This window comes from Salvelinus sp. IW2-2015, unplaced genomic scaffold, assembly GCF_002910315.2.
Source record: "Salvelinus sp. IW2-2015 unplaced genomic scaffold, ASM291031v2 Un_scaffold4052, whole genome shotgun sequence".
In the NCBI taxonomy this organism is placed as follows: domain Eukaryota; kingdom Metazoa; phylum Chordata; class Actinopteri; order Salmoniformes; family Salmonidae; genus Salvelinus; species Salvelinus sp. IW2-2015.
In genome coordinates this window covers 1-21062 of record NW_019945324.1, presented here as the reverse complement: position 1 = coordinate 21062, position 21062 = coordinate 1, and the positions used below count along the sequence as shown (strand labels likewise).

At 46.5% G+C, this 21062-nt stretch overlaps 3 long non-coding RNA genes and 1 pseudogene across 6 annotated transcripts; all 4 read right to left on the bottom strand.

Annotated features, from left to right (window-relative positions):
- Nucleotides 1-1263: 1263 nt before the first annotated feature.
- LOC112076804 (threonine--tRNA ligase 1, cytoplasmic-like) lies at nt 1264-10812 on the bottom strand (annotated as a pseudogene).
- Nucleotides 10813-18409: 7597 nt separating this feature from the next.
- On the bottom strand, nt 18410-19059 carry LOC139026171 (uncharacterized). 2 transcript variants are annotated; one of them, XR_011477889.1, is made up of 3 exons: nt 18942-19059; nt 18668-18764; nt 18410-18433 (listed from the first exon to the last, which is right to left on the bottom strand). It is a non-coding gene; the product is annotated as an uncharacterized lncRNA (long non-coding RNA). The 2 variants fall into 2 exon arrangements; XR_011477890.1 differs by lacking the exon at nt 18410-18433 and adding an exon at nt 18571-18603.
- An 11-nt stretch (nt 19060-19070) lies between these two features.
- Nucleotides 19071-20071, bottom strand: LOC139026173 (uncharacterized). The gene is made up of 4 exons (XR_011477894.1): nt 20038-20071; nt 19693-19803; nt 19368-19440; nt 19071-19194 (listed from the first exon to the last, which is right to left on the bottom strand). It is a non-coding gene; the product is annotated as an uncharacterized lncRNA (long non-coding RNA).
- Nucleotides 20072-20206: 135 nt separating this feature from the next.
- Nucleotides 20207-21056, bottom strand: LOC139026172 (uncharacterized). Of its 3 annotated transcripts, XR_011477891.1 has the most exons (4): nt 21002-21021; nt 20874-20889; nt 20698-20811; nt 20207-20332 (listed from the first exon to the last, which is right to left on the bottom strand). It is a non-coding gene; the product is annotated as an uncharacterized lncRNA (long non-coding RNA). The 3 variants fall into 3 exon arrangements; XR_011477893.1 differs by lacking the exons at nt 20874-20889; nt 21002-21021 and adding an exon at nt 21042-21056; XR_011477892.1 differs by lacking the exons at nt 20874-20889; nt 21002-21021 and adding an exon at nt 20933-20969.
- Between the last annotated feature and the right edge of the window lie 6 nt (nt 21057-21062).

Below are 21062 nucleotides of genomic sequence, written 5' to 3'. Positions count from 1 at the left end.
GCTGCCCCATGCCACAGCTTAACACAATGCTGCCTCATCCACAGCTGAAAACAATGCTGCCCATTCCACAAGCTAAAAACAATGCTGCCCCATCCACAGCTAAAAACAATGCTGCCCCCATCCACAGCTAAAAACAATTGCTGTCCCATCCACAGTAAAAACAACGCTGCCCCATCCACAGCTAAAAACAATTGCTGCCCCATCCACAGCTAAAAACAATGCTGCCCCATCCACAGCTAAACACATGCTGCCCCATCCACAGCCCCTCCTTTTGTAGGGGTAGCCCCTCCCCTTAGAACAATTAACACTAAATTAATTAAGCAACTCTCAGCCAGGAAGTAGCTTACAGTACAAATAGATTCAAACATAATTTGGATGTAACAGATGAGCTTGAGGTAAAATTACTATATAGCTAGCTCTATCCAGCGTTTACCTAGAAAATATCTGATGTTCTAGCTAGCTAGTTGATGTTCTAGCTGTTGATGTTCTAGCTAGCTAGTTGAGGTTCTAGCTGTTGATGTTCTAGCTAGCTAGTTGAGGTTCTAGCTAGCTAGTTGAGGTTAGCTAGGGATGTTCTAGCTAGCTATTTAGAGTTTCTAGCTAGTTGATGTCTAGTGTTGATGTTCTAGCTAGTTGATGTTTCTAGCTAGTTTGAGGTTCTAGCGAGCTAGTGATGTTTTTAGCGAGCTAGTTAATGTGAAATAGTTGAGTTCTTAGCTAGCTAGTTGAGGTTCTAGTGAGCTAGTTGATGTTTTAGCGAGCTAGTTGAGGTTCTAGCTAGCTAGTTGAGGTTCTAGCTAGCTCAACCACAGCAGGGATTTCCCCTTGCTGCTCTGCATGACTACATGATCATGATGTTGTGGCTGTAACATTTAATGGACACTAGAACTAGCTGGCTATATCAGATACACATTTTCAGGAAAAGCAGCTCATAGCAAGCCAATAAAATGTATATCACTGCATTGGTTCGACATTGACATCTAGCAATCAACACAGGGCTTCTACACAGCTTCCATTTCCTTTCCTAAATCAATAAACCAACTTTCCTGAAACAATAAACCAAACTTTACAAGTGGTGCATTTTTGGACAGGGCTTGTGATAGGACATTTGATAACAAAACCAAACTGTTGTAAGAAATATTTTATTTTTTAACGTTTTCAAAATTGCATTACATATTTACAATTCTTTGATGTCATGAAAACGGTTGTTCCTACAGTTGACAGCAGTGAACTCCACTTGTTACACTAATGTAAAACTTTGTCTCTTGTTTCCCTTTATAATGTAAACCAATGAGGAGAAAGAGGCAAAGTGGTATAAATCAATTTAAAGTAGAGGTCATCCCTTGTAACATTCCTACAACAGATCATCAACAGTATCATGAGTTTCACATTTTACAAGAGAGGACATGGGAGGTTCCACTGAAAGAGTCGTGATTGCTATATAATGTTTTATCAAAACGTTCAACGAATTAGAATGTGATCTCAAAAAGCAAATAAAAACCAACAGTTTATTAAGAAATGCAGAAACAGATGCGTAGTCAAGTTAAGTAAAAGACAGGCCGAGCGAGTGAGTTGCCTCTAAGGACTCGGGAGTTCTGCGCTTTGATCTGCGCTTTGTGTTTGACTCGAAGCTGAACCAGTGAAAGTTTACATCCTCTATGAGATGCGGCTCACTGAAAAGGACCGTCAGAGTGGTATCAGAATTCCTCCTCTGCGTTGCGGCTTCGTGAGGCCTTCAGCTGCTGGAGACGCTCCATACACTCGTTGACGCTGCGCTCTCCGTGCACCTTGTTGTCACGCGTACGCACGTTCACCGTCTCGCTGGTCTTCTCCTTCTCTCCCACAACTGGACAGAAAAGAGAATTTCATTATGATTTAATGTCTTGACTGTTTAGTGGTAAACAAAACTGTAAATTGCTTCTCTGTTACGCTTTCAAGTAGGATCCCTGAGATGACGAATACAATCGATTATGGCCAGTCATTTCCAGCTGTCTATTTAACACATCTGTGGTTTACAACCCGTCTGTGGTTTACTCAAAAACCTATAGAATCAGATTTATAGTCAGCTTAACATTTTTATGTTGTTCAAGGCTCAAACTCCCATGATTCCATTTGGCAAAACCACTCCCACCGTCACCGACCGGCAGCCATTGTGCACTTTCTAAACAGCCTATATTTTCATATCGAATTACTTGTAAACTTCATACATTTTATTAGTTCCAATAGGCCTCCAGTGTTGTTGGATGGCTGCTTGGACAGCCGAGGCTGGATTGGTCAGTTATCGTTGAACACACTATTTCAGATGCAGCAAGTTTAGCTAGCTAGCATTGCTAACGTTACGTTAGCACCAAAGACAGGCTGAGAGACGATGATTCCGTAATGAACTTTTAATAAGTTTCACAATAAAAGTGTTCTTCTAACAGGCCTACGTGTTGTTAGACGGTTGTTTAAGACAGTCGCTAAGCTGTAACTCCGCTGTTATTGTTGCAAACACATTTCAGATCTAGCAGTCGGGCTAACTAGCTAGTTGGTGACAAGGACATGAACATAACTTATGACTTGCTTGGAATGTGGTTTAAAACCTCAAAGATCCACCCTTTTTTTTTTAAATGACATACCCAAATCTAACTTCCTGTAGCTCAGGCCCTGAACCCATACCCTAGACCCCACCACTCAGCCCATACCCTAGACCCCACCACTCAGCCCATACCCTAGACCCCACCACTCAGCCCAAAGCCTAGACCCCACCACTCAGCCCATACCCTAGACCCCACCACTCAGCCCATACCCTAGACCCCACCACTCAGCCCTTACTCTAGACCCCACCACTCAGGCCATACCCTAGACCCACCACTCAGGCCATACCCTAACCCCACCACTTCAGGCCATACCCTACGACCCCACCACTTCAGCCCATACCCTAGACCCCACCACTCAGCCCATACCTAGACCCCACCACTCAGGCCATACCCTAGACCCCACCACTCAGCCATACCCTAGACCCCACCACTCCAGCCCATACCCTAGACCCCACCACTCAGCCCATACTCCTAGACCCACCACTCAGGCCATACCCTTAGACCCCACCACTCAGCCCATTACCCTAGACCCCACCACTCAGGCCATACCTAGACCCACCACTCAGGCCATACCCTAGACCCCACTACTCAGCCCATACCCTAGACCCCACCACTCAGGCCATACCTAGACCCCACCACTCAGGCCATACCCTAGACCCCACCACTCAGCCATACCCTTAGGACCCCACCACGCAGCCCATACCCTAGACCCCACCACCACCACTTACCCAGGATGAAATTGTACTTGCAGCTGTGCGTTACGTATCTTCTTGTTCAAGTGCACTGGCATCACATCCACGTCTGTCATCAGACCTCCACGTGGAAATCATCACGGATCTTGCTGAGCATGTAGTCATACCAGGGTGGGTCCCACAGGTACCCACCATCACCTGACGAGGAGACAGCCACAGCGGCCTGGGGAGAGAGGGTATTGACATTATTTACCGTGTTTTTAACCGGTTTAAAAACTCTAAGGCAAGCTGCTTTGGACGCCGGTACCAGCTCCGGCCATTGGGTAACCCACGCATTTGTATTTTCAAGTGACAATTAAATTTGAAAGCTACAGCCGTCGTCTTTTTGGAAATCAAACTCCAAACTTACTGATGGAAATGTCATTAGAATGTTTTTCCTGTTAAAATTCTGCATACAGCAGAAACTCGGCTAAACAAACGGCTGTACTCATGTAGTCCCTAGAGATTCTTCTCTTGAAAAACAATATTACGTCTGTTTTGTCCTATTGAGCCACCGCACAACATACCCACTAACACTTCTTCAAAATAGGTTGAATTCATCGAAGATAAATCAAGTTAATCTGTAATTAAATTTGACATTCTTGTGGAGGTCTTAGTCACTTCATTGAAATTAGGTAGAATATCTAACCTTTTCTTTTTTTTACTTTGGAAAAAGTCTGACCGGCGTGGAACGTACTAATATTACCAGCTACAGTAGATTAGATATTTAGTAGTATCAATATTAATATTACCAGCTACAGTAGATTAGATATTAGTAGTATCAATATTAATATTACCAGCTACAGTAGATTAGATATTAGTAGTATCAGAACTAGTATTACCAGCTTACAGTAGATTAGATATTAGTAGTATCAGTACTAATATTACCAGCTACAGTAGATAGATATTAGTAGTATCAGTACTAGTATTACCAGCTACAGTAAGATTAGAATTTAGTAGTATCAGAACTAGTATTACCAGCTACAGTAGATTAGATATGAGTAGTATCAGTACTAATATTACCAGCTACAGTAGATTAGATATTAGTAGTATTCAGAACTAGTATTACCAGCTACAGTAGATTAGATATGAGTAGTATCAGTACTAGTATTACCAGCTACAGTAGAATTAGATATTAGTAGTATCAGAACTAGTATTACCAGCTTACAGTAGATTAGATATTAGTAGTATCAGTACTAATATTACCAGCTACAGTAGATTCAGATAGTATGTAGTATCAGAACTAATATTACCAGCTACAGTAGATCAGATGTAGTTAGTATCAGTACTAGTATTACAGCTACAGTAGTATCAGATAGTAGTATCAGTACTAGTTTTTTTTATTTTTTTAATTTCACCTTTATTTAACCCAGGTAGGCTAGTGGAGAACAAGTTCTCATTTGCAACTGCGACTGGCCAAGATAAAGCATAGCAGTGTAACAGACAACACAGAGTTACACTGGTAAACTAAAACAAGTCAATAACATGGTAGAAAAAAAGAGAATCTATATACAATGTGTGCAAAGGCATGAGGTAGGCAATAAATCGAATAATTACAATTTAGCAGATTAACACTGGAGTGATAAATCATCAGATGATCATGTGCAAGAAGAGATACTGTGTTGCAAAAGAGCAGAAAGTAAATAAATAAAAGCAGTATGGGGGTGAGGTAGGTAATTGGGTGGGTAGTTACAGATGGACTATGTACAGCTGCAGCGACGGTTAGCTGCTCGGATAGCAGATTTTAAAGTTTGTTGAGGGAGATAAAAGTCTCCAACTTCAGAGATTTGCAATTCTTCCAGTCGCGCAGCAGAGAAGAACTGGAAGGAAAGGCGTCCAAATTAGGTTTTAGCTTAGGATGATCAGTAGATACACCTGCTGGAGCGCGTGCTGCGGGTGGGTGTAGCCATCGTGACCAGTGAACTGAGATAAGGCGGCACTTTACCTAGCATAGCCTTGTAGATGACCTGGAGCCAGTGGGTCTGACGACGACATGTAGCGAGGGCCAGCCGACTAGGGCATACAGGTCGCAGTGGTGGGTCGTTATAAGGTGCTTTAGTAACAAAACGAATGGCACTGTGATAACTGCATCCAGTTTGCTGAGTAGAGTATTGGAAGCTATTTTGTAGATGACATCGCCGAAGTCGAGGATCGGTAGGATAGTCAGTTTTACAGGGTAAGTTTGGCGGCGTGACGTGAAGGAGGCTTTGTTGCGGAATAGAAAGCCGATTCTCGCTTTGATTTTGGATTGGAGATGTTTGATATGAGTCTGGAAGGAGAGTTTGCAGTCTAGCCAGACACCTAGGTACTTATAGATGTCCACATATTCTAGGTCGGAACCGTCCAGGGTGGTGATGCTAGTCGGGCGTGCGGGTGCAGGCAGCGAACGGTTGAAAAGCATGCATTTGTTTTACTAGCGTTTAAGAGCATTGGAGGCCACGGAAGGAGTGTTGTATGGCATTGAAGCTTTGGAGGTTAGATAGCACAGTGTCCAAGGAAGGGCCGGAAGTATATAGAATGGTGTCGTCTGCATAGAGGTGGATCAGGGAATGCCGCAGCGAGAGCAACATCATTGATGTATACAGAGAAAAGAGTCGGCCGAGAATTGAACCCTGTGGTACCCCATAGAGACTGCCAGAGGACCGGACAACATGCCCTCCGTTGACACACTGAACTCTGTCTGCAAAGTAGTTGGTGAACCAGCAAGGCAGTCATTAGAAAAACCGAGGCTACTGAGTCTGCCGATAAGAATATGGTGATTGACAGAGTCAAAGCCTTGGCCAGGTCGATGAAGACGGCTTCACAGTAATGTCTTTTATCGATGCGGTTATGATATCGTTTAGTACCTTGAGCGTGGCTGAGGTGCACCATGACCGGCTCGGAAACCGGATTGCACAGCGGAGAAGGTACGGTGGGATTCGAGATGGTCAGTGATCTGTTTATTGACTTGGCTTTCGAAGACCTTAGATAGGCAGGGCAGGATGGATATAGGTCTGTAACAGTGGGTCCAGGGTGTCTCCCCCTTTGAAGAGGGGGATGACCGCGCAGCTTTCCAATCCTTGGGGATCTCAGATGATACGAAGGAGAGGTTGAACAGCTGGTGATAGGGGTGCGACAATGCGGCGGACAGTTTCAGAAATAGGGGTCCAGATTGTCAAGCCCAGCTGATTTGTATGGGTCCAGGTTTTCCAGCTCTTTCAGAACATCTGCTATCTGGATTTGGGTAAAGGAGAAGCTGGGGAGGCTTGGGCGAGTAGCAGCGGGCGTGTGGCCAAGGTTGGAGTCGCCAGGAGGAAGGCATGGCCAGCCATTGAGAAATGCTTGTTGAAGTCTTCGATTATCACGGATTTATCGGTGGTGACCGTGTAACCTAGCCTCAGTGCAGTGGGCAGCTGGGAGGAGGTGCTCTTGTTCTCCATGGACTTTACAGTATCCCAGAACTTTTTGGAGTTAGAGCTACAGGATGCAAATTTCTGCTTGAAAAAGCTGGCCTTTGCTTTCCTGACTGACTGCGTGTATTGGTTCCTGACTTCCCTGAACAGTTGCATATCGCGGGGCTTCGATGCTATTGCAGTTCGCCACAGGAGTTTTTGTGCTGGTCGAGGGCAGTCAGGTCTGGAGTGAACCAAGGCTATATCTGTTCTTGGTTCTGCATTTTTTGAACGGAGCATGCTTGTTTTAAATGGTGAGGAAGTAACATTTAAAGAATGACCAGGCATCCTCAACTGACGGGATGAGGTCAATATCCTTCCAGGGTACCCGGGCCAGGTCGATTAGAAAGGCCTGCTCGCAGAAGTGTTTAGGGAGCGTTTGACAGTGATGAGGGTGGTCGTTTGACCGCGGACCCGTGGCGGATACAGGCAATAGTAGTATTACCAGCTACAGTAGACCAGATAGTAGTATCAGTACTAGTATTACCAGCTACAGTAGATCAGATGATAGTATCAGAACTAATATTACCAGCTACAGTAGATCAGATAGTAGTATCAGTACTAGTATAGCCCCTCACCATTTCCCTCCGTAGTTCTCAGTGAGGATAGCGATCATCCTCTCTACTGATCCCAGGATGGCTCTGTGGATGATGACTGGCCTCTGCTTATCGTCTCCATCATGGCTACACACACACACACACACACACACACACACACACACACACACACACACACACACACACACACACACACACACACACGTAGCATAAAAAGAAAGTCCTCAAAATGATCTTTAGTTCCACACAGTGCCCCTGTTCTCCCCATTTCAAACCAACTACAGAAGACCATTAGAAATAATGTGACCAATCACGATGCTGCTCTGTCAACAAACTCCTGTCTAGCAACCAATCTAAAACTGTGTCACAGAGATGTCAGAGGAAGTGTTACCTGACAAAGGTGAGGTTGAAGCGGATTGGTAGCTGGAAGTCCAGCTGGATGGTGGCACACTGGTGGTATCGACCAATAGCATCCTTGATCTGGATGTCAATCTACAACCGGGTATAACACACAGCATGGCGTCACCACAGCATGTCGTCACCACAGCATGTCGTCACCACAGCATGGGGTCACCACAGCATGGGGTCACCACAGCATGGGGTCACCACAGCATGGGTTCACCACAGCATGGGGTCACCACAGCATGGCGTCACCACAGCATGGCGTCACCACAGCATGGGGTCACCACAGCATGGGGTCACGACAGCATGGCGTCACCACAGCATGGCGTCACCACAGCATGGCGTCACCACAGCATCGGGTCACCACAGCATGGGGTCACCACAGCATGGCCTATAAGTAATGCTTCCATTCCTCCATGATGAGTTAGTTGAGACACCATATTCCCTTTTGATCCTTATAAAGTTCAATACAACATGATAACACTGGTAGGTCTTACCTTGGGTCCGTAGAAGGCCCCGTCTCCAGGGTTGAGGACCCACTTCTCGCCAAACTCATTCAGACTGTTCTCCAGTTGCTGCAATCACACAGGAGAGAACAGAGTTAAGGTTGGAGCAGGTCTGCCAAATGACCAACTTACATTTTGGTCGTCTAGTAGACACTCTTATCCACAACAACCACATATCTCCAGTATATATATATATATATAACAGTATATGCTTAACTTTACAAACACTTCATCGTTGCATTAACCCTTCATAAACAACGCAGTATATCATTAGCTGACCCTGTATATATAGTATGGTATTAACCTGACCCTGTATATAGTATGGTATTAACCTGACCCTGTATATAGTATGGTATTAACCGACCCTGTATATAGTATATAGTCTGGTATTAACCGACCCTGTATATAGTATGGTATTAACCGACCCTGTATATAGTATGGTATTAACCGACCCTGTATATAGTATATAGTCTGGTATTAACTGACCCTGTATATAGTCTGGTATTAACTGACCCTGTATATTAGTCGGTGGTACTTAACTGACCTGTATATAGTCTGGTATTAATGACCCTGTATATATAGTCTGGTATTACTGACCCTGTATATAGTTCTGGTATTAACTGACCCTGTATATAGTATGGTATTAACTGACCCTGTATATAGTCTGGTATTAACTGACCCTGATAAGTCTGGTATTAACTGACCCTGTATATAGTCTGGTATTAACTGACCTTATATAGTCTGGTATTAACTGACCCTGTATATAGTCTGGTATTAACTGACCCTGTATATAGTCTGGTATTAACTGACCCTGTATAAGTATGGTATTAACTGACCCTGTATATAGTAGGTATAACTGACCTGTATATAGTATGGTATAAACTGACCTGTATATAGTCTGGTATTGAACTGACCCTGTATATAGTATGGTATTAACTGACCCTGTATATAGTGTGTATTAACTGACCTGTATATAGTATATAGTCTGGTATTAACTGACCCTGTATATAGTATATAGTCTGGTATTAACTGACCCTGTATATAGTCTGGTATTAACTGACCCTGTATATAGTATGGTATTAACTGACCGTATATAGTACTGGTATTAACTACCCTGTATATAATATATAGTATGGTATTAACTGACCCTGTATTAGTCTGTATTAACTGACCCTGTATAGTAGTCTGGTATTAACTGACCCTGTATATGTATGGTATTAACTGACCTGTATATAGTAATGTCTGGTATTAACTGACCCTGATATAGTCTGGTATTAACTGACCCTGTATATAGTATGTATTTTAACTGACCCTGTATATAGTATGGTATTAAACTGACCCTGTATATAATATAATAGTATGGTATTAACTGACCCTGTATAAGTATATAGTCTGGTATAACTGACCCTGTATATAGTCTGTGTATTAACTGACCCTGTATATAGTATGGTATTAACTGACCCTGTATATAGTATGGTATTAACTGACCCTGTATATAGTATATATCTGGTATTTACTGACCCTGTATATAGTCTGTATAACTGACCCTGTATATAGTATGGTATTAACTGACCCTGTATTAGTATATAGTCTGGTATTAACTGACCCTGTATATAGTCTGGTATTAACTACCCTGTATATAGTATGGTATTAACTGACCCTGTATATAGTATGGTATTAACCTGACCCTGTATATAGTATGGTATTAACCTGACCCTGTATTATAGTATGGTATTAACTGACCCTGTATATAGTAGTGTATTAACTGACCCTGTATATAGTCTGGTATTAACTGACCCTGTATAAGTCTGGTATTAACTGACCCTGTATATAGTATGGTATTAACTGACCCTTATTAGTATGGTATTAACTGACCTGTATATAGTATATAGTCTGTATTAACTGACCCTGTGTATAGTATGGTATTAACTTGTATGCTTGTGTACTTTGTGTTCTATTTTTAATATCTTGTGTGTTTTTGTTCTCCCTTTTATTTGTAGTATTACATTGTAATTTATTACGGCCTTGTTGGGTTAGAGCTGACTTGGGCCTGTTGACATTGAAACGTAATAAACCCTTGATCAAGTATCGTTACCTTCTCAGCCCGATCCCAGACCGCGGGCTCTCCCAGGAACTTCTCAGGTCGGTGGACAGGTTGAGTTTGAAGGAGAAACCAAAAACAGCGTAGACTGTACGCAGGAAGTCCAGACAACCCTTAATCTCCTCCTCAATCTGGAGGAAAAGACAAACACACAGCTTTAGTCAAGGCTCATGGTGTCTTAAATAGTGACAGCTGAAATGGTCCACTGGAAGAGTCTTGGTGATTATCCCAGGAGGTGAACTCGCAACTGACCCATACCGTGTGGCGCTACATAGAAGAGGAGTGTGCCTGACCCGCAGGAGAGAGATAAGGTCTGACCCGCAGGAGGTATAAGGTCTGACCCGCAGGAGGGTTATAAGGTCTGACCCGCAGGAGGCTATAAGGTCTGACCCGCAGAGGGCTATAAGGTTTGACCCGCAGGAGGGCTATAAGGTCTGACCCGCAGGAGGGCGATAAGAGTATGACCCGCCAGGAGGGCGATAAGGTATGACCCGCAGGAGGGCATAAGTTAGACCCGCAGGAGGCCGATAAGGTATGACCCCAGCGAGGGCGATAAGGTATGACCCGCAGGAGGCGATAAGGTATGACCCGCAGGAGGGCGTTATGGTCGGCCCCGCAGGAGGCTATGGCGCCCCGCAGCGAGGTTAAGGCGGCCCCGCGGAGGGTTAAGGTCTGCCCGCAGGAGGGTTAAGGTCTGCCCGCAGAGGTTAAGGTCTGCCCGCAGGAGGGTTAAGGTGCCCCGCAGGAGGTTAAGGTCTGCCCCGCAGGAGGGTTAAGGTCTGCCCCGCAGGAGGTTAAGGTCATGCCCCCGCAGGAGGGTTAAGGTCTGCCCGCAGGAGGGTTAAAGTTCTGCCCCGCAGGAGGTTAGAAGGTCTCCCACGGAGGGTTATAAGGTCTGCCGCGCAGGAGGGTTAAGGGTTAAAGGTCTGACCCGCAGGAGGTTAAGGGTAAAGTCTGACCCGCAGGAGGTTAAGGGTAAAGGTCTGACCCGCAGGAGGGTTAAGGGTAAAGGTCTGACCCGCAGGAGGGTTAAGGGTAAAGGTCTGACCGCGAGGAGGGTTAAGGTAAAGGTCTGACCCGCAGGAGGGTTAAGGGTAAAGGTCTGACCCGCAGGAGGGTTAAGGGTAAAGGTCTGACCCCGCAGGAGGGTTAAGGTAAAGGTCTGACCGCAGGAGGTTAAGGGTAAAGGTCTGACCCGCAGGAGGTTAGGGTAAAGGTCTGACCCGCAGGAGGTTAAGGGTAAAGGTCTGAACCCGCAGGAGGTTAAGGGTAAAGGTCTGACCCGCAGGAGGGTTAAGGTCTGACTGCTCCACTAGTGATTGGGGGGGATGTTTTACGATGTATCGAACTCTTCGTTTTGACAATACCGCAATATTATTTTTGCGCTAGTTGGCTCTACCTGCACAACAACTTTCTCCCGTCACGGCTAATTCTTTTTAAATAGGGAGCCACATTTGTTTTCAGCATATTTATTTCCCTGACTGATCAAAAAAACTATTTATCATTGCCTTCCTGTCCCTCTGCAGCAGACATATGGTGAGCAATATGTTTGGAACATTGAATTCCAATATCGAATCGTAATACACAAAATCATGAGAAATCGTATTGGCAACTAAGTATTATATGAGATAGTCCCTGGTAATTCACAGCCCTACACACACACACTTCAGTCAAGGGTCAGAACTGGGACACACACACACACACATAATGCTTACTTGGTCCATGATGCAGAAGATAGTGCATTCTTAAAATATTCAGACCCCTTGACTTTTTCCACATTTTGTTACATTACAGCCTTATTCTAAAATTGATTCAATAATTGTATTCCCTCAATCTACACACAATAACCCATAATGACAAAGTGAAAACAGAAATACCTTATTTACATAAGTATTCATACCCTTTTCTATGAGACTAGAAATTGAGCTCAGGTGCATCCTGTTTCCATTGATCATCCTTCAGATGTTTCCTTGGTCAGGGAGGTGACCAAAAACCTGATGGTCACTGACAGAGATCCAGAGTTCCTCTGTGGAGATTGGAGAACCTTCCAGAAGGACAACCATCCCTGCAGCACTCCACCAATTAGGCCTTTATCGTAGAGTGGCCAGACAGAAGCCACTCCTCAGTAAAAGACACGAAGGCCAGCTTGGAGTTTGCCAAAAGGCACCTAAAGGACTCCCAGACCATGAGAAACAAGATTCTCTGGTCTGATGAAACCAAGATTGAACTCCTTGGCCTGAATGCCAAGTGTCACGTCTGGAGGAAACCTGGCACCATCCCTACGGTGAAGCATGGTGGTGGCAGCATCATGCTGTGGGGATGTTTTTCAGCGGCAGGGACTGGGAGACTAGTCAGGATCGAGGGAAAGATGAACGGAGCAACGTACAGAGAGATCCTTGATAACCTGCTCCAGAGCGCTCAGGACCTCAGACTGGGGCGATGGTTCAACTTCAAACAGGACAACGACACTAAGCACACAGCCAAGACAACGCAGGAGTGGCTTCGGGACAGGTCTCTGAATGTCCTTGGGTGGCCCAGCCAGAGCCCGGACTTGAAACCGATCGAACATCTCTGGAGAGACCTGAAAATAGCTGTGCAGCGACGCTCCCCATCCAACCTGACAGAGCCTGAGGGGATCTGCAGAGAAGAATGGGAGAAACTCTCCATATACAGGTGTACCAAGCTTGTAGCATCAGACCCAAGAAGACTCGAGGCTGTAATCACTGCCAAAGGAGCTTCAACAAAGTACTGAGTAAAGGGTCTGAATACTTAAAGTGATATTTCAGTTATTTATTTTTAATAAATTTGCCAACATTTCTCAACCTGTTTATGCTTTATCATTATGGGGTATTGTGTTTTTCATCCACTGTAACGTAACAAAATATGGATAAAGGGGTCCGGTCCCCATAACACGTACCCGGTCCCCATAACGCGTACCCGGTCCCCATAACGCGTACCCGGTCCCCATAACGCGTACCCGGTCATCCCCAATAACGCGCGTACCCGGTTCCCCATACGCGTACCCCGCCCAGAACGCCGTACCCGGTCCGGTCCCCATAACGCTGTACCCGGTCGCGTCCCCATTAACGCGTACCGGTCCGGTCCCCATAACGCCGTACCCCGGGTCCGAGCGTCCCCATTAAACGCTACCCGCGTCGGTCCCCATAAACGCTACCCGCGTCCAGTCCCCAAACGCGTAACCGGTCCAGTCCCCATAACGCCGTTACCACGGTTCCAGTCCACCAGAACGCGTACCCGCGTTCCAGGTCCCCATAATGCGTAACCTGCGTCCAGTTCCCGCATAATGCGTACCTGGTCCATGTCCCCATAACGCGTACCTGGCCCATCCCCATAACGCGCTACCTGCCCAGTCCCCATACGCGTTACCGGTCAGTTCCCATAACGCGTACCGCGTCAGTCCCCATAACGCGTACCCGTCCAGTCCCCATAACTACCCGGTTTCAGTCCCCATAACGCTACCTGGTCACAGTCCCAATCCCCATAACGCCGTATCCCGGTCCAGTCGCCCATTTCATATACGCGTAACCTGGCTCCATGCGCGTGGCAGAAGATACTCTGTGGGCGTCGTCCTGCTGGAAGCCGCTACACGGGTCCAGACCAGGTCAGAGCGCCCCGATCAGCTCGTTACGTGCAGCACGCCCTGGAAGTCGGCCATGTCAGCAGAGGGCAGCTCCCTCCAGGACGCGGCCGTTACCCGTTACGAGTCGAAAACATCAGACTAGAAAAATGCGGGAGCGCGGCAAAGAGAGTCACCGTGAAGAGACAAAGACAGACAGGCGAGCGGACAGACAGCGCCAGAGACAGACAGCGGCCAGAGACAGACAGGGCCAGAGACAGACAGGGCCAGAGACAGACAGCCACCAGGAGGACAAGACAGGGGCCAGAGACAACAGCCCAGCGACAGACAGGGGCCAGCGAAGACAGGCCCCAGCGACCGACAGGTGCCAGCGACAGACAGGGCCAGCCGACCAGACAGCCGGGCCAGCGACCAGACAGGGCCCAGCGATCAGACAGCGGCCAACGCGACAGACAGTCGGCCAGCGACAACAGGGCCACGACAGACAGGGCCAGCGACAGACAAGGCCAGCGACAGACAGGGGCCAGCGAACAGATCAGCGGCGACGATAGTTTTTTTTTGCGTCACCTGAACCAAACTGCTGTCGCTTATTCTTCTCTTTGCATTAGATTGGTAAACTCAGGGTAACCAGGGTAGGTAATTATGGGAACCAGGGCCCACTCAGACAGCAATAGCTCACCAGTAGCATAGATGAAAAAGCGCTAAAGCTGCTACTCACAATGTCCCGGGGCAGTTCATAGTTTCGAGGCGGTCGCGAAAAACTCCTTCTCCACTTCGGAAGGAAAGAACATGTTTGCACTGTAGGTGTTGCCAGTGGCCTATTGTCTGCCACAGCTACTGTTATAAGCAATGTTAGGGCGTACCACCTCCTGGAGCCTCGCTTACGTACTCAGACTAGAGAGACAGAGAGATCTACACAATGTATATATACTAACATACAGTACATTGACTTAAAAATGCAAATTAATTACTTAACAAATCATACCATGTGAGTTTCTGGATTTTTGATTCGGCTTCTCACAGTTGAAGTTTGTACCTATGATAAAATTTACAGACCTCTACATTGCTTTGTAAGTAGAAATCGGGGAAAATCGCAGGTATCAAATACTTGTTCTCCCCCATGTATACTGCTACCTAACCTATAGGGGGATATAAATACTGTACCTAAACCATATAGGGTGGGATATATATACTGACCTAACCTATAGGGGGATATATTATAACTGTACCTAACCTATAAGGGGAATATAATTATACTGTACCTAAACCTTATAGGGGGATATATATATAACTGCTACCTAACCTATAAGGGATATATTACTGACCTAAACCTATAGGGAGATATATACTTACCTAACCTATAGGGGAGAGATATACTGTACCTAACCTATAGGGAGAGATCATTACTGTACCTAACCTATAGGGGATATTATACTTACCTAACCTATAGGGAGAATATATACTTGTACCTAACCTATTAGGAGGGGATATATCTGTACATAACCTATAGGGGATATATATACTGTACCGTAACCTACTAGAGGGAATATATATACTGTACCTAAACCTATAGGGGAGATATATACTGAACCAACCATAGGGAGAGAATAATAACTGTTACCTAACCTATAGGAGAGAATATACTGTTACCTAACCTTATAGGGGGATATATATTATACTGTACTAACCTATAGGAGATAATATACCTGTACCTAAGCCTATAGGGAATTTACTTACATGCTCACTCTACAGAACGGGGCAGGGATCAGAAGTAGAACAAGAGAGGATTTTACATTCATACAGGGGCTGTCCGTCTCACGGCTTACAGGGGCTGTTTCCATCTTGTGGCAATGACTTACTCACCCTGATTAAAGTCCCCAGACTGTTGTAGATGTAAGGATCCTTACGGCAGGGAAGAAACAACGACTGCCTGGAACAGATCATGGAAGAAGAACAGATCTGTCTATAGAGAGGAGAGAGAGAGAAAAGAGGGGGAAAGATGAGAGAGAGAGAGCAGAGAGAGAAAAGAGGGAAAAGAGAGGAGAGAGAAAGAGAGAGAGAGACGAGAGAGAGAGAGAGAGAGAGAGAAGAGAGAAGAAGAGAGAGAGAGAGAGAGAGAGGAAAGAGAGAGAGAGAGAGCAGAGAGGGGAAGAGGAGAGCGAGGGAGAGAAGAAGCAGAGAGGAGAGAGAGAGAGAGAAGAGAAGAGCAGGAGGAGGAGAGAGAAAGAGAGAGAGAGAGAAGCGCACTAGAGGAAGAGAGAGAGGAGAGAGAGAGGAAAGAGAGAGAGGAGAGGAAAGAACGAGAGAGCAGAAGAGGAAATAGAGAGCGAGCCAGAGAGGAGAGATGAGAGCAGAGAAGAGAGCAGAGAGAAGAAAGAGAGAGAGAGGAGAGAGGAAGAGAGGAAAGAGAGAGCAGAGAGGAGAGAAAGGAAAGAGAGAGGAGAGAGAGCAGAGAGGAGAGGAGAGCGAGAGAGCGAGCAGAGAGGAAAGAGAGAGGAGAGAGAGAGAGAGAGAGAGAGAGAGAGCCAGGAGAGGAAAGAGAGAGACCAAGAAGGAGAGGAAGAGAGCCAGAGAGGAGAGAGAGAGGAAAAGAGGAAAAAGAGAAAGAGAGAGAGAGAGAGAGCGAAGCAGAGAGGAGAGAGAGAGAGCAGACGAGGAAGAGAGCAGCAGAGAGAGAGAGAGAGAGAGGAAAGAGAGAGAGAGCAGAAGGAAGAGAGACGAGCAAGAGAGGAGAGAGAGAGCACGAGAGGAGAGAGAGAGAGAGGAAAAGAGAGAGAGGCGAGCAGAGGAGGAGAGAGCAGAGAGCGACTGAAGCGAGCAGAGAAAAGAGAAGAGAGGAGAGAGAGGAGAGAAGAGAGAGAGAGCAGAGAGGAAAGAGAGAGAGAGAGCAGAGAGGAAAGAGAGAGCGAGCAGAGAGGAGAGAGAGAGAAGGAGCAGAGAGGAGAGAGAGCCGAGCAGAGAGAAAGATGACGAGCGAGCAAGAGAGGAAAAGGAGACGCAGCGAGCAGAGAGGAAAGACGAGAAAGCGAGCAGAGAGGAAAAGAGAGAGCGAGGCAGAAGGAAAGAAAGAGCGAGCAAGAGAGAAAAGGGAGCGACAGAGAGAAAGAGAGAGCGAGCAGAGAGGAAAGAGAGAGCGAGCAGAGAGGAAAAGAAGAGAAGCGAGCGAGAGGAAAGAGAGAGCGAGCAGAGAGGAAAGACAGAGCGAGCAGAGAGAGAAAGAGAGAGCGAGCAGAGTAGGAAAGAGAGAGCGAGCAGAGAGAAGAGAGAGCGAGCAGAAGGAACAGAGGACGCAGCGAGGCAGAGAGGAAAGATGAGAGCGGAGCAGAGAGAAAGAGAGACGAGCAAGAGGAAAGAGAGAGCGAGCAGAGAGGAAAGAGAGAGCGAGTCAGAGAGGAGAGAGCGAGCGAGAGGAGAGGAGGCGAGCAAGAGGAGAGAGCGAGCAGAGAGGAGAGAGCGAGCAGAGAGGAGAGAGCAAGCAGAAGGAGAGAGCGAGCAAGAGAGTTGTATGGATCAGTGTTACGCCTACAGCAGATGTTAACCAGGAGCGGACTCTTTATACCATTGTCACTGATCAGTCCCCCCTACCCCTCTAAGACAAAGAGGGCAACCCAGCAATGTTCGCTGCTGTTCCCAGACCATATTCCACAACGTTTTTTGTAAAAAACTGCTGTATAAATACTAATTTGATTGATCGACTGTAGTGGAAGCAGGTCGAGAGCTTCAAGTTCCTCAGTGACCACGTCACTAAGAACCTCTAAAAACACAAAACACAGTCGTGAGAGCGGTCGGGGTAGGAAGTCAATGAAATAAAAATGTTTCATAACCGAACTGCCTAATTAAATAAAGGGCAATAAACTTAATACCCAGGCAGTGTCAGAGGAAGGGCCCACAAAACGGTCCAGTCACCAGTCACAGACTGTCCTCTCTGCTAGCCACATGGCAAAGCAGTACTGATGCAGCAAGTCAAAAGCTCCATCACAGTCACAGAAACTGTCCTCTCTGGCACCCACATGGCAAGCAGTACTGATGTAGCAAGTCAAAAGGCTCCAGTCACCAGTCCACAGACTGTCCCTCTGCGACCACTGCAAGCAGTACTGATTGCAGCAAGTTGGAACAAAACAAGGACCCTCAACAGCTTCTACCAACAAGCCGGCTAAAATGTTCGTTTAGTAGTAAACCAAATAGCTACCCGGACTATGTGCCATTTGACCCCCCTTTTCACTAACTCGTCACTAACTCTTGGCTGTACGGTCATCATCAATCATGTTATCTAGTCACTTCACCTCCACCCCATACCACTGCTGGTACTGTTCATCATCAATCATGTAGTCTAGTCACTTCACCTCCACCCAACCACTGCTGGTACTGTTTTCATCATCAATCCTGTAGGTTCTAGTCCACTTCACCTCCACCCAATACCACTGCTGCGTACGGCCATCATCAATCCTGTATCTAGTTCATTTCCGCTCCACCCATACCACTGGCTTGGTACTGTCCATCATCTATTCCTGTAGTCTAGTCACTTCACCTCCACCCATACCACTGCTGGTACTTCCATCATCAATCCTTAGTCTTAGTCACTCACCTCTAACCCATACCACTGCTGGCTACGGTTCATCATCAAATCCTGTAGTCTAGTCACTTCACCGTACCACTGCTGTACTGTTCATCATCAATCCTGTGTTCTAGTCACTTCACCTCCACCCATACCCACTTGCTGGTACTGTTTCATCATCAAATCCTGTAGTCTAGTCACTTTCACCTCCACCCATACCACGGCTGGTACTGTCATCATTCAATCCTGTAGTCTAGTCACTTCACCTCCACCCATACCACTGCTGGTACTGTCCATCTCAATCCTGTAGTCTAGTCACTTCACTCCACCCATACCACTGCTGGTACTGTCCAGCATCCAATCCTGGTAGGTCTAGTCACTTCACCTTCCACTACCACTGCTGGTACTGTCCATCATCAATCCTGTAGTCTAGTCACTTCACCTTCACCCATACCACTGCTGGTACTGGTCATCATCAAACCTGTAGTTCTAGTCACTTCACCTCCACCCATACCACTGCTGGGACTTCATCATCAATTCCTGTAGTCTAGTCACTTCACCTCCACCCATACCACTGCTGGTACTGTCCATCATCAATCCTGTATCTAGCTACTTCACCTCTACCCATACCACTGCTGTACTGTCCATCATCAATCCTGTAGTCTAGTCACTTCACCTCTACCCATACCACTGCTGGTACTGTCCATCATCATCCTGTAGTCTAGTCACTTCACCTCCACCCCAACCACTTGCTGTACTGTCCTGCACCATCCTGTATTCTAGTCACTTCACCTCCACCCTACCACTGCTGTACTGTCCCATCATCAAGCCTGAGTCTAGTCACTTCACCCTCTACCCATACCGACTGCTGGTACTTCCATCACAATCCTGTAGTCTAGCACTTCACCTCTACCCATACCACTGCTGGTACTGTCCATCATAATTCCTGTAGTCTAGTCACTTCACCTCCACCCATACCACTGCTGCGGTACTGGTCCATCATCAATTCCTGTAGTCTAGTCACTTCACCTCCACCCATACCACTGCTGGTAACTGCTCCAATCATCAATTCCGGTAGTCTAGTCACTTCACCTCCACCCAGTACCACTGCTGTACTGTCCATCATCAATTCCTGTATAGTGCTAGTCACTTCACCTTCCACCCATACCACTGCTGGTACTGTCCATCATCCAATCCTGTAGTCTAGTCACTGCACCTCCACCCCATACCACTGCTACGTACTGTTCATCATCAACCCTGTAGTCTAGTCACTTCACCTCTACCCATACCACTGCTGGTACTGTTCATCATCAATCCTGTAGTCTAGTCACGTCACCGTACCACTGCTGCCGTACTGTTCATCATTCAATCCTGTGTCTAGTCAGCTTCAACAATCCACCCATACCACTGCTGGTACTGTCCATCATCTATCCTTAGTCTAGTCACTTCACCTCCACCCATACCACGCTGGTATACTGTCCATCATCAAGCCTGTAGTCTAGTCACTTCACCTCCACCCATACCACTGCTGTACTGTCCCATCATTCAAGCCTGTAGTCTAGTCACTTCACCTCTACCCATACACTGCTGGTACTGTCCATCATCAAACCTTGTAGTCTGAGTCACTTCCACCTCCAACCCATACCACTGCTGGTATGTCCATCATCAATCCGTGTAGTCGAGTCACTTCACCTCCACCCATAACCACTGGCTGGTACTTGTCCATCATCAAGCCTTGTTCTAGTCACTTCACCTCTACCCCATACCACTGCTGGTACTGTCCATCATCAATCCTGGAGTCTAGTCACTCACCTCCAACCCATACCACTGCTGGTACTGTCCATCATCAATCCTGTAGTCTAGTCACTTCACCTCCCACCCCATTACCCACTGGCTGTACTGTCCATCATCAATCCTGTAGTCTAGTCACTTCACCTCCACCCATTACCACTGCTTGGTATGTTCATCATCAAACCCTGTAGTCTAGTCACTTCACTCTACCCATACTCACTGCTGGTACTATCCATCATCAATCCTGTAGGTTCTAGCTCACTTCACCGCCACCATACCACTGCTGGTACTGTCCATCATCAATCTGTAGTCTAGTCACTTCACCTCCAGCCCATACCACTGCTGGTACTGTCCATCATCAAGCCTGTAGTCTAGTTCACTTCACCTCCAACAGTACCACTGCTGCGTACTGTCCATCATCAAGCCTGTAGTCTAGTCAACTTCACCTCCACCCATACCACTGCTCGGTACGGTCATCATCCAATCCTGTAGTCTAGTCACTTCACCTCCACCCATACCACTGCTGGTACTGTTCATCATCAAGGCTGTAGTCTAGTCACCTTCACCTCTACCCATTACCACTGCTTGGTACTGTCCATCATCAATCCTGTAGTCTAGTCACTTCACCTCCACCATACCTAGCTGCTGACTGTTTCATCATCAACCCTGTAGTCTAGTCACTTACCTCTAACCCATACCACTGCTGGTACTGTTCATCATCGAATCCTGTATCTAGTCACTTACCGCTACCACTGCTGGTACTGTTCATCATCATCCTGTAGTCTAGCACTTCACCTCCACCCATCTCTCT